The sequence below is a fragment of the Gymnoscopelus microlampas genome (assembly GCF_963454915.1).
Source record: "Gymnoscopelus microlampas genome assembly, chromosome: 7".
Lineage (NCBI taxonomy): Eukaryota > Metazoa > Chordata > Actinopteri > Myctophiformes > Myctophidae > Gymnoscopelus > Gymnoscopelus microlampas.
In genome coordinates, this window is record NC_139944.1 from 13,202,800 (window position 1) to 13,217,862 (window position 15,063).

The window sequence follows — 15,063 nt, forward strand, 5'->3', positions numbered from 1 at the left end:
CATTATCAGTTATCACTAATGCCCCATGAAATCCTTGTGCTCGTTTTGTGCACACGTCCACGGGCGCAACAACGGACAAAACAACAATGATCGCCTGTGTCACTCGCTCCCCGTCTGAAACGGCCTTAAGGCTGTTAGAAGTGCTTAAACTTAAAAATGATGTTGTACTAGTCGTTTTGAGTTGAATTTGTTAAAATATATTAAAAAAACACTATAAAATGGTGCTGGTACTCTAATGGCGACTAGCTGTACTGACGGTCACCAGATAATTCGACCCAGGACAATTCGACCCGGTCAGGTCGACCCGCTTTCGACCCGTTGGACCGGACAATTTGACCCGGACCCGGAATCCAGGACAAGGAAGGCATCCCCCTGACCAGCAGAGGCTGATCTTTGCCGGCAAGGTACTGGAAGATGACCGAACCCTGTCAGACTACAACATTCAGCACGAATCCACCATCTTCACCGGAAAGACCATCAGCCTCGAGGTTGAGCCAAGCGACACCATTGAGAATGTGAAGGCCAAAATCCAGGACAAGGAAGGCATTCCCCCTGACCAGCAGATGCTGATCTTTGCCGGGCAGCAACTGAAAGATGGCCGAACCCTGTCTGACTACAACATTCAGGAAAAAAACACCCTCCACCTGGTGCTGTGTCTGACGGGGGACATGCAGATCTTTGTCAAACCCCTCACAGGAAAGACCATCATCCTCGAGGTTGACCAAAGCACCACCATTGAGAATGTGAAGGCCAAAATCCAGGACAAGGAAGGCACTCCCCCTGACCTGCAGAGGCTGTGCTTTGCCGGCCAGCTACTGGAAGATGACCAAACCGTGTCTGACTACAACATTAAGAACAAATCCACCCTCCACCTGGTGGTGAGGAGTTGAGGCATGCAGATCTTTGTCAAAACCCTCACCGGAAAGACCATCACACTCTTGCAAAAATCCACCCTCCACCTGGTGCTGTAACATTATTCCATATTTAGAATTTTGTTTTTTACCTAATATTGGCATAAGATTAAAAATGTAAGCACGAGTCACGACTCAAAATAAATAATTGAAATGTGCTACTTTTGTGGGGGTTTTTTTAAACTTAATTGAACATGGTAACTCTTTATTTGACATGGATTAGGTAGAGGGATGTCAGACATGTATATTGACATGGCTGGGTATTTGTTACTGGGATAGATAGATTATTTTCTTGTTGGTATGCTGTTGCAGGTGGTCTTAGTTCCTGTAGCTGTTGTAGTTGAGAGGAAGACCTACATGTTTGCTGTCTTCTCATCAGTATAGTGATGGATCTTGTAGGGGTAAGAAGGTTCAGAGGCACAGTATATGGCTTTCACTGTGCCTGTTACTTTTCTGTTCAAGCATATATGGCTATGATGCATGAGTCCTCTGTTCACATGCACATCCAGAATATCTCTGTAATCTTCATTTATCCACTTCACAGACAAATAGGGCCGTTTCAGACTATGATTTCGGGTGCGCACTCCAGACCGCTCCGTTTCCGAGTGCGCATGGCTGGCCCGCATTCACACTGGCCAAGTCTCTAACGCGCTCGAATACACTTGCATATATACCCCCGATCCTATAGGTGGCGGCACGCACATAGTGCTTCGCCAGTGGACACAGACGTCATCAACTATGCGACAATGTTTGTGCTGGTCGCGCATAAATATAGGGTTGCCGGCATAGGGTTGCCGGCCGCTGGGGAGAGAGTCAGGAGCGGACTGAGCGCACAGCGACGCGAGCGCACAGAAGTTAAGGCACAGACTGCTGTGTTGTTGGCGCGCGTGTTGTTGACAGACAACGGATGCACGCTTATGAGAAACAACACAAATAAAACCTGGTGAAACACTTGTGTGCATTTGCGCAAGATGAGGATACAGGAAACATTCAGTCTAAATGTCCAGTTTACTAACCTTCACAACAACTACTACTTTTGTATTTGAAACCTTACATTTCTCTAAATATTATAAACTTTCACGACAGCTTAAGTACAAAAATATATAATTTATGAAAAGGCAACTAGCCTATACAGTGAAGTCGGACTGAATGACTGAAACCTTGTATTGTGAATTGTACTTCCATGTACTGTTTCTCATGTCTTACTAAATAAAGTAACGTCTTTTCTTTTTTTACTCTCTTTGTGTGGGGATTATCTGGCACATGTATGTATCTGTTATGAAAGAGAAATTGCATCATGAGTGAAACGGCTATAGTCCATGGGAAACCATAAACCTACGTAGGCCTACATCTAAATGAGTTATATTTACTTACAAATTTCAAATTACAAAGCCTTATAAGCTATATATTTCTGGGATGCATAGTAGCTGAAACTCCACAAGATATCCACAAGATATACTATTATATATATATATATATATATATATATATATATATATATATATATATATATATATATATATATATATATATATATATATATATATATATATATTGTTGCTGTCATTATATGGCCATGACACGGCCTCTCTTTCTATCTCGCGCTCTCATTCTATTTCTGTATGTAATGTTTTATATAAATAAATAAATAAGTTTTATATATAAATATTGCGGGTTTTAGCGCATCATCCCACGGGTTCATTTGGTCATTTAATGATGAAATTAACCCGCGGGATCCGGCCATGGTTGAACCCCTGTGGATTGATCTGCGACGTGTTTTTGTTGACTGTTTTTGTCGAGTTTATATACCGTCACCTATTCCAAATAGCGGGCCACTTCCGTCAAACAGTACGCTTGCTTTCACACTGCAGCGTACCGTCTCCGAGGACGCATGATTCGGATCCGAGACTGCCTCCGGAGGTGGTTTCGGGAACGGAACGGGGATCCGTTTCGGGGAACGATACGCAACGTTCACACTACCACAACATCAGCCAAGTGGCCCAGGGTGCGCACCCGGAGCCGTAGTGTGAAACCGCTATTAGTGTCACGCTCCGCTCCTCAGCCCTTGGACCTTGACTGCCCTTATAAGGTTTTAGACTTATTAGGACTTGTTCTATAGTTCAGTTGTTCTGTATTTCTCATGTATTTCTGTTCTGTTTGGTTTTGGTTTTCTGTTACTCTGTTGTTGCCTTGGTTTTGTGCATCTTATTTTGTAGTATTGTTCCCAGTGTTTCCTGTCTGCTTAGTTACTGTTACCTGCCTAGTCTTACCAGTCTTGTGATATTGTCAGTGTTTCCACCTGTGTCATCTTAATCCCCCAGCCTATCCCAGTGTTGATTGTCTGTTGAGTTCACCTGTGTCCTGTTAATCCCTGTCTATTTAAACCCTGTGTTTGCACTGTAGTTTTTGACCTATGTCAAGTTTGTGGTCAGTGCTAGTTTGCTTCCACCCCATCTGTCCTGCCTTGTTCGTCTGCTTTTGGGTCCTACCCGTCACTCATTCCTGACAATTAGCTTCCGACCAGAGCACTTACATCGTAGCCAGATAATAGAATAATATAAATTAATAAAAATGCAAAGACAAAGTTTGAGCACCCCACATAATAGTCATCATTCTAAATGGGTCAAAGATCCAAGTCAAGACTTGTTAGCTATTAAAAAACACCATATCCCTCCATGTTTTTGTTACCTGTCAGAATGGGGGGGGGTTAAATAATTAATCGACAATCATTCACATTAGTCACAGAATGTGACATTTGTATTAGCACCATAGATTCATAAACTGAGTTCCTGGGAATTGTATTTATTTCAAAAGTATGGTAGATACATTATGCATGCATATAGAAATATGGCATAAAGTAGAGCATTTACCATCTTCTATATGATTATATTTATTTATTATACTTAAAACTCCAGAAAGGCTACTCAGAAGATGACTGACCTCATTGAACACAGCACATCTAATACAATTAAAAGTTAGCTTGATATAATCCAGAAGAAAGAGGTGAATATCGCCTGTCTGCTTTGTATAAATAGGCTAATACATTTAGAGAGAGATTGAGAGAGTTAACTGGTGTAACAACTAGTTACCTGCTCACAAAGTTTCTGACTGGGCGGTATTCGCTTTGGCAATTTCATCAGGTTTCCAGGGGGTGCATTTCTCCTTTCCGACATGTCGCCTTTCCGACGTTGACTAACCCTATACCTAACCCTAACCTTAACCGCACGCGGAAGCCACTAGTCGGAGTGGTGAGATGTCGGAATGGAAGGAGCACCCCGTTTCCAGGCTAGACAGTCCATATTATTGATCCATTCTTTAGATGTATCAATACTATTATATAGAGGTCACATCAGAAAACAAGAGATCAGCTGATAAAGTGTGATATGTCTTCTTTTCTCTTCGTGGGCCGATCATTTAACAAAGGTCGCAATCATTGAAAGATAGTATTTATTTATAAGCTTGTCCATCCGGCTGTCATTGACTGCAATCACAGGGGTTGTGGGCTTGTATGTCTGCTGTTCACCTCGTGACACAGTTGTATGACAAAGTATAAATCAGACAGAGGGCTCACAGGCTGAGTTTCACTTTACTTTTGTTTTGGTGAGGAATTAGCAAAACAATATAATAATAACAAAGAAAGAAAAGTCCCAAAGAGAGAAGACAGGTGAGAAATAAAACATATCTGTAGCTGAGTGTATGTACTGTATATATATACTGTATGTGATTCTATTGCTCTGTTCACTGTCTTTGCCTCAGTGATTTGTGTCTGCACCACTGGGTTAGATCAAGCAGGAATTCTGGACTTTGTTTCCTGAACTACTAAAGACCACCCATTGTGTTGTTAAAACAATGCAGCATGCACTTGTCTTCTTCTTCTGATGTAAAACATATTTCACATTTTGGTACAGAAGTTAGCAGTAGTTTGTAATATAGTGTGAATGTCACCTAGTCTTGCCTGGTCTTGTTTTGATTCAGTACAGTGGTGAGATTCTTATACAGAACAAACTGATGAGGCAGGTGTCAACAAAGTAAAAAAAATAACATATTTTTCCAGCAAAGATGTGTGTCTGTGTGTGTGTACGTGCGTGCGTGCGTGCGTGTGTGCGTGTGTGCATTTTACTTGATTTCCACCCCTGTGACATCACAGAAGTCCTATTTAATTATTATTAAAACAGGATGTGGGTCCATACAACTACAATATTAATCATGTGTTTTCAAATATTTCAATTCTCATCCACAGGACCAAATGAACCACTGAGAGTACTCAACTTTTCTGTTGCAGGTCACAGGTGTGATGCCCACTAAAGTGTGATGACATCAGTGTGATTGTTTTATTTGTCATGGTGTTTTGAGAAGTGTTTGTATTTTTGTTTTACCTTTCAAACCCAGGTTGTGTCTTTATGTTTTCACCTAAAAACAATAATAACTTTGGTCAATAGGTGGCAATGCAACGCTATGGTATCAACCTGCTTTGCCTTCTGAGATTGTCATTGAGGTAGTCTAGTGCGCATGCGCTGCTGGTTCTTCTCATAACAGAGAGAAGTGTAGAAACAGGTTCATGTTCCACTGTCTCTAATTCTTCATAACACTTTAACCTGTCTTCCAGGTGGGTAATACTTCACAAAGCACACAGAAATGATTGTTGTTGTTTATGTAACGCCTGGAGTTTGCTGTGTTTACTTTTGGGTCGAATTTAAGTGTAAAAGGAGTGATTGAAAAGTGTCTCATTGTTTGTAATGTTTGTAATGGCGTTAATTGTGTGTGTCTGGGTATCACATCTCCATTCTTTTTGTTAGGTTTGTGTTTTGATCTGTATGCTGGCTGGCTCCATTTATTATTTAATGTGTATATATTTTGTGAACAGTGTTAAAAACGATTTTGAGGGAAATGGTTTCAAACCATGTAACTGTAAAACATGCAGCTGTAAATATGGTTCATGTGGTATTATCACTGTTACTGATATATGCAAGTCCTGATGGTGCTTAGAGCATCTTTATATATAAAAATGCATTTTAGATGCAAGTTAATTAAATGATCAAAACGAATTTGGGAGTTGAATGCATAGTGACACAGAGGTTACAAGGTGTTTCTTTGTATTGTATTGAATTGAATTGGATTGAAAAGAATGTTTATTGTATTTTGGATTTCATTGTGAAGTACTATGAACATGTGAATGTCAATATGTCTTGATAGACAGTAAAAAGTGCATGTCATATGCTGAGTAAAATGTGCAGTATTAAATGCTGGGTAAAATGACAAAGTAAAAAGGACAATGCAAACAGTAGACAGTTAGGGTTTATTGTGTAATTGTGAATAAATCATAACTGAGAGAATAATCGGTGGAAACAAGACCATGTTTCTCTGTCTCTATTTCTTCTAAACTACTTTAACCTGTTTTCCAGGTAATATATATCTGCTATTAGGTGCCAGATCCTGGTACCTGTAACACAGGTATCCAGACACATTCTCTTCCCAATAGGGCTGGCAAAGTTCGCTTGGGTGGGGGTAACCTCGCGTCACCAGTCTTCCCACCTCGGAGGAAAGCCTGGTATGCGTTATTAAAGACCCATATGATCCGGTCTAGGCCACGCCTACTGGGAAAAAAATGAAAAAAGAATCCTCTTTCCGGATTGTCGCGATCCGGTTTTGCGGTGCCGCTTTGTTTTGGTTCCCCAATCCTAGCCCTGGTTCAGAGCGTTAGTGAGTTCCCTCTAACGCCCTGGAAGACCCAGGGCTCTGCCCGATTTTGGTTAATGGTAAGTTCAAATCCTCCAGATCTGTAGAGGGCAATGTGGAGTAAATAAAGATAATTTCCGTCTCGCTGACGTATTTTATTTTCTGCCCAAAAAGTATTTTTTACAGCAGGGGTTCCCAAAGTAGGGGTCGCGACCCCACTTGGGGTCGCGGGAGACTGACGTGGGGTCGCGAAATAATTTTGGGTCATTAAAAAAAAAAAAAAAAAAAAAAGTTTTTTTTTTATTTTTTTTTTTACTTTAAATTCAACAGAATGGATGAAATACCATCTAAAATGATCACAAATGGTACATTTTACCATTTTAATACATTACAAATGCGCACCGAACGTGCACGTTTATGTTTATAAATGACCTCCAGGTTTAGGTGGGGTCGCGAGTCAATTTCCGCCTTATTTTGGGGTCGCGGGCTGAAAAGTTTGGGAACCCATGTTTTACAGAGTAGGTGGGGTGCTGAGAGGCTTCCCACCTCAGAGAATAGACTTTCAACAACACAAAACAGACTTTGCTTCGGTGAGTAGCGAAATGGTTTTGTTTATTTTCACTACTCTTGAGCCCTCGCAGGGCAGTGGAATTCCTTGTACAAGGGCAGAGCCCTGGGTCTTCCAGGGCGTTAGAGGGAACTCACTAACGCTCTGAACCAGGGCTACCCCAATCCCTATTTAAATGGAATAGAATTTCCCCGTGGGATAATACGGATAATACAGACGCTAAATAGTCTCCGGAAAGTACATTCACATTTATATTTAAAAAATAAGCTAAACTACACCGCATCAAGGATTTTATTAGGACGGACCTATTTTGGGGTGAGACGTCTTTCCGGATTGTCGCGATCCGGTCGCCTGATGACGCGGATGACGCGCCCGGTGACGTAGGGCTACTTCCGCTCCCTACCGGATCATATACCCGAAAAGGAATGCTGCCCAGGCTAGGGTGGGGGAGTGATTTGGGGGGCGTGGCCAAGATTCACCATGTTGGTTGGGTCACTACCAGTCTACAGACCCATCCAACAGGGTACACTGCTATATACTGTAGCTAGTACACACAGCGGTACATACAATGAATTACATCAACAATGTTAAAAGCCAACTGCAAAAACAAACTTTTCAAATGTATAAAATGTATAATCATTTGAAAATAAAAGATCTACAAGCTCACAATGCTTGTAGATCGGCTATTTTCAAATGGCCGAAATGTATGGGCTGAAGTGGTTATTGTATGTTTTGTAATAATATGAAAATATATGAAAAATTATTTGAAAACAAGGTACATTTACAGGTTACTATGTGTATAAAAAAGGAAACTAATCAGGCTCAAAGAGGAGTAAAATGGTCTCTGCCCATCCATATTAATGTGATCAACAGGTGAGGCAACTGACCTGAGCCATCATCATCAGGATTTGGTTATATTTGCATTAAATGAAAGCACTGCATAATGATAGAATGGCCTATATGCATTTTAGCCATGTGAAAGAATGCGGTTCTATTTGCATATAACCATTTTATGTAGAAAGACTATGTATTTTATTTTAAAACAAGTACATACAAAAGGAACAGATAATTTAGCTACAGAGCATAACCTCATGTCTGCTTTTACGGGTACTATTACAAATAAAATCAGCAGGTTACTCATCCAGTTTCAGAACCACACTGGTGCACAAGTTAGTCAGATCACAGCACGCTCGGACAACTTTGTCAAGGATTGTCATGTCCTGACCACTCCTGGTTTATGCTAGCCTGATTATCAGCCTGTTTGGAACCAGGCAAGGTTTATGCATCAGAGTGATGGGTACCCTACCATTTAATATATGGTACTTGTTGCGTATAGTGCGATTGGCCATTTTTGGCAACGTTACCCCCAGAATAGCGATGCTGGGGGTCCAAGTGGTTAAAAGTGGCATTTTAATCGCAATCATTTTTGCCACAATAATCGTGACGTGTAATTTTCATATCGTCCCATCACTAATGTCTGTATATTTCTAAGGTTCTTGGTTCACCGTAGTCCCCCGTTGCCGTTCTACAAGCTCACACTGCGTCACATTGTAATGCGTTGAGCTTGTATATCTGCTATTTTTGCAGAATGTTCACCCCGGAATAGGAACGCTGGGGTTAATTGTTTTTGTTTGTCTCGGTATGGTCATGTGGGAAATCGCAACCCGCAAGAACCCCCTTGACGGTGTGTGCTGAAAACAGTGGTTAATTCAGACTGTACCTTTCTTGTACATTTTTATAATTACACAATTACCTGTACCTAATTGCTTCATTTATCACAACCATTTCATAACAGATTGTACCACCGATATGGAGATCTATAATAGAGTGTGTGAGGACAAGTGAGTGTTAGAACCACTTCCTGACGACTGCCCTGAACAGCTGGGAGGACTGATCAATGCCTGTCGTGCGTATGACGCTTCCCAAAGGCCAACAGCTGGAGGTAAATGTGTTTATAGCTTGTTTTGGACTCGGGTTGAGTGTTATCCCAGGGAACACGGATTAGACAAATGTGAAAAGACGGAGGGTTGAACCCGGGTGTGACTAATAATCTGATCAAATGTCAAAACACTAATGATATGGAATAGGGGCTCGGCCAAACTCAACTCTTTAACTTCAAACTTACCCCTGGGCAAATTAGAGACATGACTGTCTAGTCACCACAGGCTGGAAATGTATGTGTCAAAATGCTATAAATTACGGTTTCTTTCATTGAATCACATCACAATCACCAGTTTTATCTTGCCTCTTTGGTCATTGTTGCTATTTCCTATTCCACAGAGCTTGTGGACCAGCTACGCAAGCTGGTGGAGCAGTTAGAGAAGGAGTAATCTCTCAAGAACAGATTCCGACCTGCGGTGGAATCTGTCGGAGCGGTTCGTCCTAACCAGTGCGCATTGGCTAAAAGTGGGCGTGCCTTCAGATCAGGAAGTGGGCCGCGCTTTACCCAATCAAATGTAGTGGGCGGGATTCACGTGTCCATCCACCATGATCCACCCTCCCCCCCTCGAAACTAGCCGAAACTAATTTAACAATAGCGTCCTCGGAGCGGACAAAACCACGGAAAGATATTCACATTTTAAATTACTCTTTCATCATAGAAACAAGTGGGCTTATAACCAAAACCATCCATGTTCTCTGGGAGAAGTGGTGTTAGTGTTCCGTGTAGAAATATTGTTAGTGGGAATGAAAACATGGTCGCACCAACCGGAAGTGATGCGCTATAGGCAGACATGAAACCGGTGTTTCCCTGCGCTCTAGTCTAACATTATACTCCTGCCAGACTCCACAGAATATCAGAAAAGCAGAGGTCGCTGTTTTTCATTTTCTGTGGGGTCTGGCTACGCGAGACTAGAGAAGGAGTAAGCCAACAGCTCTTCTCATAAGAAGGAATACCATGGTGTTAATGCATGGATGTATATTGTACCATGTATTATAGTTCAGGATTCCAAAGTCTTGTCACTGTTCAACAACTAGGCTGTACTATTTCATTGTTTTTTAATCTAATGTAACCGTAAAGTAATCAATGTGATTTTTTCTGAGTGCTTTAACTGTGCAGTGTGCAATCCCTCATACCTCTCTGCACATAGTTTTCTGTCCTACTCTGTTCTATGGTGGATTGTCAGTGCATAGCCCGAGGTTTGATTTCTGGTTTGATTGCTTTTCTCCAGGTGGCTTTACTTAGGACTCCTAGGGCTAATGTATTCTTTCATATGACCATGTTGGCTTTAGAAACTGTTTTACATTTTCTAATCTGTCTAATAAAATTTGAATGGTGAGAAATGAGCTTAATAACATTTTGATATCAATTGACCAGCATAAATGTGTTCTTAAAGAATGAATACAGACTCCACTGAGTTGGTCTTGGTGCTCTTTAAAGAACATTGTGACATACTCTGTATGATAAAAGAAAGGTGTTCATTAATGCATGCCATGAGTAGAGGAATGAAGCTGTCCATCACTTATGGGCAATATGTGATGATTTAGAGGAGTCTTAAATGCTTCTCAGGCTGAGGACCCCTTAGCTGAGAGAGATGAAGCAGGGACCCCCCATATTGTATATAGACTTGTGTTGCAGATTACACTTTTTTCATAGATGGCTTCATAGACTTGTTTGACAGCACTATCATCAGTGTTTTGTAAAATGAATAGTTTTGATTATTTCACACATTATCTTTTCTAGTATGTATATGTTGGCTTGTTCGTGTTTTCAGACATTTAACCACTTAAACCCTCAACTTGACCTTTGGCTCTGTACTTGGTCTGCTCCTTCTACACAAACCTCTTTGCCGAAAATAGCCGATCTACAAGCTCACAACGCTTGGTGAACTTGCAGATTTACTATTTTCAGCTAATATTCCCCTCAGAATAGGGATGCTATAGGGTTTACGTGGTTAATGTAAAAAATCACACAAAGATTTGGCGGCCCCCCTGTAGTAACTCTGAGGACCCCCTAGGGGTCCCGGACACCCTGTTGAAGACCCCTGATTAAGACTATTATTATAATATACCTCACTCATGCCTCACTCTGTCACCTTAACTCACGTCGGATTAAATTCCGAACTGTATATTTTAACCCATTGTGCTCTGTGTCCATCAGCTGTTATACGTAGTGCACTCTGCAGATGTTACTGCCCTGATAGGGAATTAACGCTGATAATACACATACTGTTAGTATGCAAACTTTATATGTTTGATAACTGCCATTTCTAGTTTAGGATATCCATTGTCCAGTTAATTGCATAGAATGTTTATGTGATCTACTGTAGGTTCGGTAAAGGTCGGCCTGTAATTGGTAGCACTTATTGACCCTATAGATGAATGCAAATAATCCTGTGTGACTGGTTGAACTGACCCATGTTGTGTGAGGAGCAGTGTGAGTGCCTCCGTCATTGTAACAGTTTTTTCCTTCCTAATTTACTACTTGTAGTCTCACCAAGCGGGCCGAGTTGTCCGTCTCGCTGAGGCCGAGTGTTACGCTTCAAGTGGGGCGAGTGGTCCCCCATTCGGGGCGAGTGTTGCACCACTAGGGGGCGAGCATTCCGCAAAGTAAATGGGGGCGAGTGTGTCTTGGAGCGTTTACCCAGCGTTAACCCATTAACCGATTAAACACATGATTCCTATTCTGGGACGAACATTCAGCGAACATAGCAGATCTACAAGCTCATAACGCATTATGGGCTTGTACATCAGCCAATTACGGCGAAGAGATTTGGTGTGGAGGGATAAAAAGGAGCCAAGTACAGAGCCCTGGGGAACCCCTGTCAATATATATAGGGTTTAACTGTTTAACACCTTCTCTGGTCCCTCTATATTAATTCATTATTTAATTCAGCCAATCATAGTAAGTCAGCATTCTGTGCTTGGGTGTGTCAGACATGGAGCCATTGGCATGTCAGACTTGTCAGGTAGTAGAGAAAATGGGAGGAGCAGAGTCTGCATAAAAACAAGCTTTAGTTGAATATCAGTGTCCTGGCTGTGAACAGACGTCCTGCATCGACACTCACTACAGGTAAATGAGCTCTTTACGTTCTTTAATGTGTTTTATTGAAATCAGTTTGTTGCTAAAGGCCCCTGCATGCTACCAAATGAGGTGGTCACCCTTTCACCGTTTGTGACCACCGAAACGGTGGTTTGGATACTAGGTGCTCATAGTCCGGTGATTTCGGTTAGTAAAAACAGAGAGATGACCTACAGATTAGGAGTTATGTGAGAAAACATGTTCCTGATTTTGAATCAGCAAGGCCAGACAAATTGGATGGGTGTTTAAGTCATGCAGCTGAGACTAGACGCATCATTTATTTTTTTGTATGACACTTTACATAACATGGCTCCGGTCTCAACTGACTATTAAAGCCAACTGGGAGGCGGAATTGGGCGTACAACTGACTGAAGACATCTGGGATAGAAGTATGGAATACATACATACCTGTTCGATTAATGGACGACATTGTTTAATACAATTCAAAATATTACACAGGCTACATTACTCAAAAGTAAAATTTCCAATATACTAGAGGTAGAGATAGATCCAGACCCAGTGTTAGTCATCCTGGGAGTATCAGAAGGGATGAAGAAATTACAACTATCTCAACAGCGCCTTCTCTCATACGGCCTTATCGCTGCAAAAAAATTGATACTCTTATTTTGGAAGAAGAAAGAGGCCCCCAAAATCAAATTCTGGCTCAACGAGATGACAGAGTCCTTACATTTAGAAATAATCAGATTTATACTCAAAGACAAACTGAAAGATTTGGAAAAGATTTGGAAGCCTTTAGTCTCCTTTCTTAAAGGTTGATAGGCTAATCCTTGTGGATGACCCGTGTCGCAAGTAATCTGGGGCAGCACTTCTGGGGAGGGGGAAGGGAGGGTCCCTTTGTTTTTTGCTTAAGTTTGAGTGTATTCTTTTCATGTTACACGTCTATTTTGTGTATATGTCTGTTGGTTTTTGTTTAAAAAAAAAAGGAAGCAATCCATATGTATGAACAGAAATGTATAATATTACCCTGTGCTTCAAAAAAGATTTGAAGCACAAAAACAGAGAGATGTGTTGAGGTGAGCGGTGAGTCGCTTATCACCGCGGCTCAGTGACGTCATGTTGTAGTTTTCAAACCACCGCGGTGAGAGGGTGATCGCCGAAAATGGTAGCATGCACCCCCCCCCCCTTAAGAAGTTGCTAAGTTTACGTGTAATGGTAATTTCCTTTTCCTGCTTCTGTTTATTCTGTCCACAGTTCTCTCTACAGTACAGAGCTACAGAACTGAGTCTGACTGCAGTAAGTATGATATGTGCACTGTGTCTGTATCAATACAAATTAACTCAGATCAATCCTCACTGTTAATTTAACAGTGAGAGTGTAGAGGATTGTGCTTTGTATAAGTGTCAGTTCCCTTTTACACTCTCTGAGTTACATTAACAGTATTTTTCAGTCAAGGCCATCTGTGGCATTCAACAATACAAGATACCCAGAGGTATTACTGCTGTAGCATATTCATGAAGATGATAAGTGTAGTACTGTATACGTCTTTTCAAATGAACTGCTTTACTAGAGACATAAACGTTTCTTTTTTTCACTTTCTCTTTAACTGGAGAAGCACTTTGACATCATTTAATCTAATGTTTGGAAAAGATGAAAGGTTGATTAGTGATACATCAGAAACAACAACATGAGCTTTCAGTTCCTTTTTAAGAAGTGATTTTTGAAATAGTTTGACACCAGGGAGTCTATAGGACAAGTTTTTCTTGTCTAGATTTCAAAGGTTCAGAGGTTGGGTATTTGTAGAGCCAGTTATTACACTATAGCCCGGGGCACAGTCCGAAGAAGGAGAAAAGAAAGAGAAAAAGAGAAGAAACATAGGACAACATAGACTTGTTGTGTTGATGGTTTTATGTAATGAAGAAACATATCAAAAAGTTGCTCACAGTCACTACACGTTACAGCGTGTGACGTGTTGTGAGCTTGTCGTCACTGGTGCACAAGAGCAGAGTCCTTTGAAAGTGCTTGAATGTGAATGTCTAAAGTACTGCACAGCAGAGTCATTTGAAAGCACGTTTAGGAGCTGCCGTTCTAAACCACAAGTTTCACCATTTCATTGTTCTTTACACTAGAAAAAACACCCTTCAGGAGCATGCATGTAGCAATGACAAATGTGTATACATGCAGAAGTGTAGGTGATGATGGACACGAGGTAGCACTTGGTGTTAGAGTAGACGCTTTGTTGTCATGTTGCAGAGGGAGTTATGTGGTACATCCGTCTGTCCTCTTGAAAGGCTCTGTCCTTGTCCTTTGAACTCCATCTGGTCCCCCGTAAAATGTGTTAATATAGCGTCACGATCATTTCAACCACTTAAACCCTATTTTATATTTTGGCTATTCAAAAATAGCAGATATACAAGCTCATTGCGTGTCAATATGAGCTTATAGATCAGCATTGTTTTTTAACTCTAGATTCTAGAACATTTTTTCAAATCTCATTTCTAACACAAATCTTATCTTCTGGGGGTCCCTGCCACAAAATATTTTCAGATGGGGGTCCGCAGCCAAATACATTTCCATTTGGGGGTTCTTGACACAAAAAAGTTTGAGAACCACTGCTGTAGATGTAAATGTTTGTGACAATTATGATGTTGTGTATTCATGAAAATGGTAGCATGCACCCCCCTTAAGAAGTTGCTAAGTTTACGTGTAATGGTAATTTCCTCTTCCTGCTTCTGTCTATTCTGTCCACAGTTCTCTCTACAGTACAGAGCTACAGAACTGAGTCTGACTGCAGTAAGTATGATAAGTGCACTGTGTCTGTATCAATACAAATGAACTCAGATCAATCCTCACTGTTAATTTAACAGTGAGAGTGTAGAGGATTGTGCTTTGTATAAGTGTCAGTTCCCTTTTACACTCTCTGAGTTACA

At 41.1% G+C, this 15,063-nt stretch overlaps 1 long non-coding RNA gene across 1 annotated transcript; it reads left to right on the forward strand.

Moving 5' to 3' along the window:
• Window positions 1–8,788: 8,788 nt before the first annotated feature.
• LOC311048756 lies at window positions 8,789–9,481 on the forward strand. The gene is made up of 3 exons (XR_014601112.1): window positions 8,789–8,839; window positions 8,951–9,097; window positions 9,436–9,481. It is a non-coding gene; the product is annotated as an uncharacterized lncRNA (long non-coding RNA).
• Window positions 9,482–15,063: the final 5,582 nt, after the last annotated feature.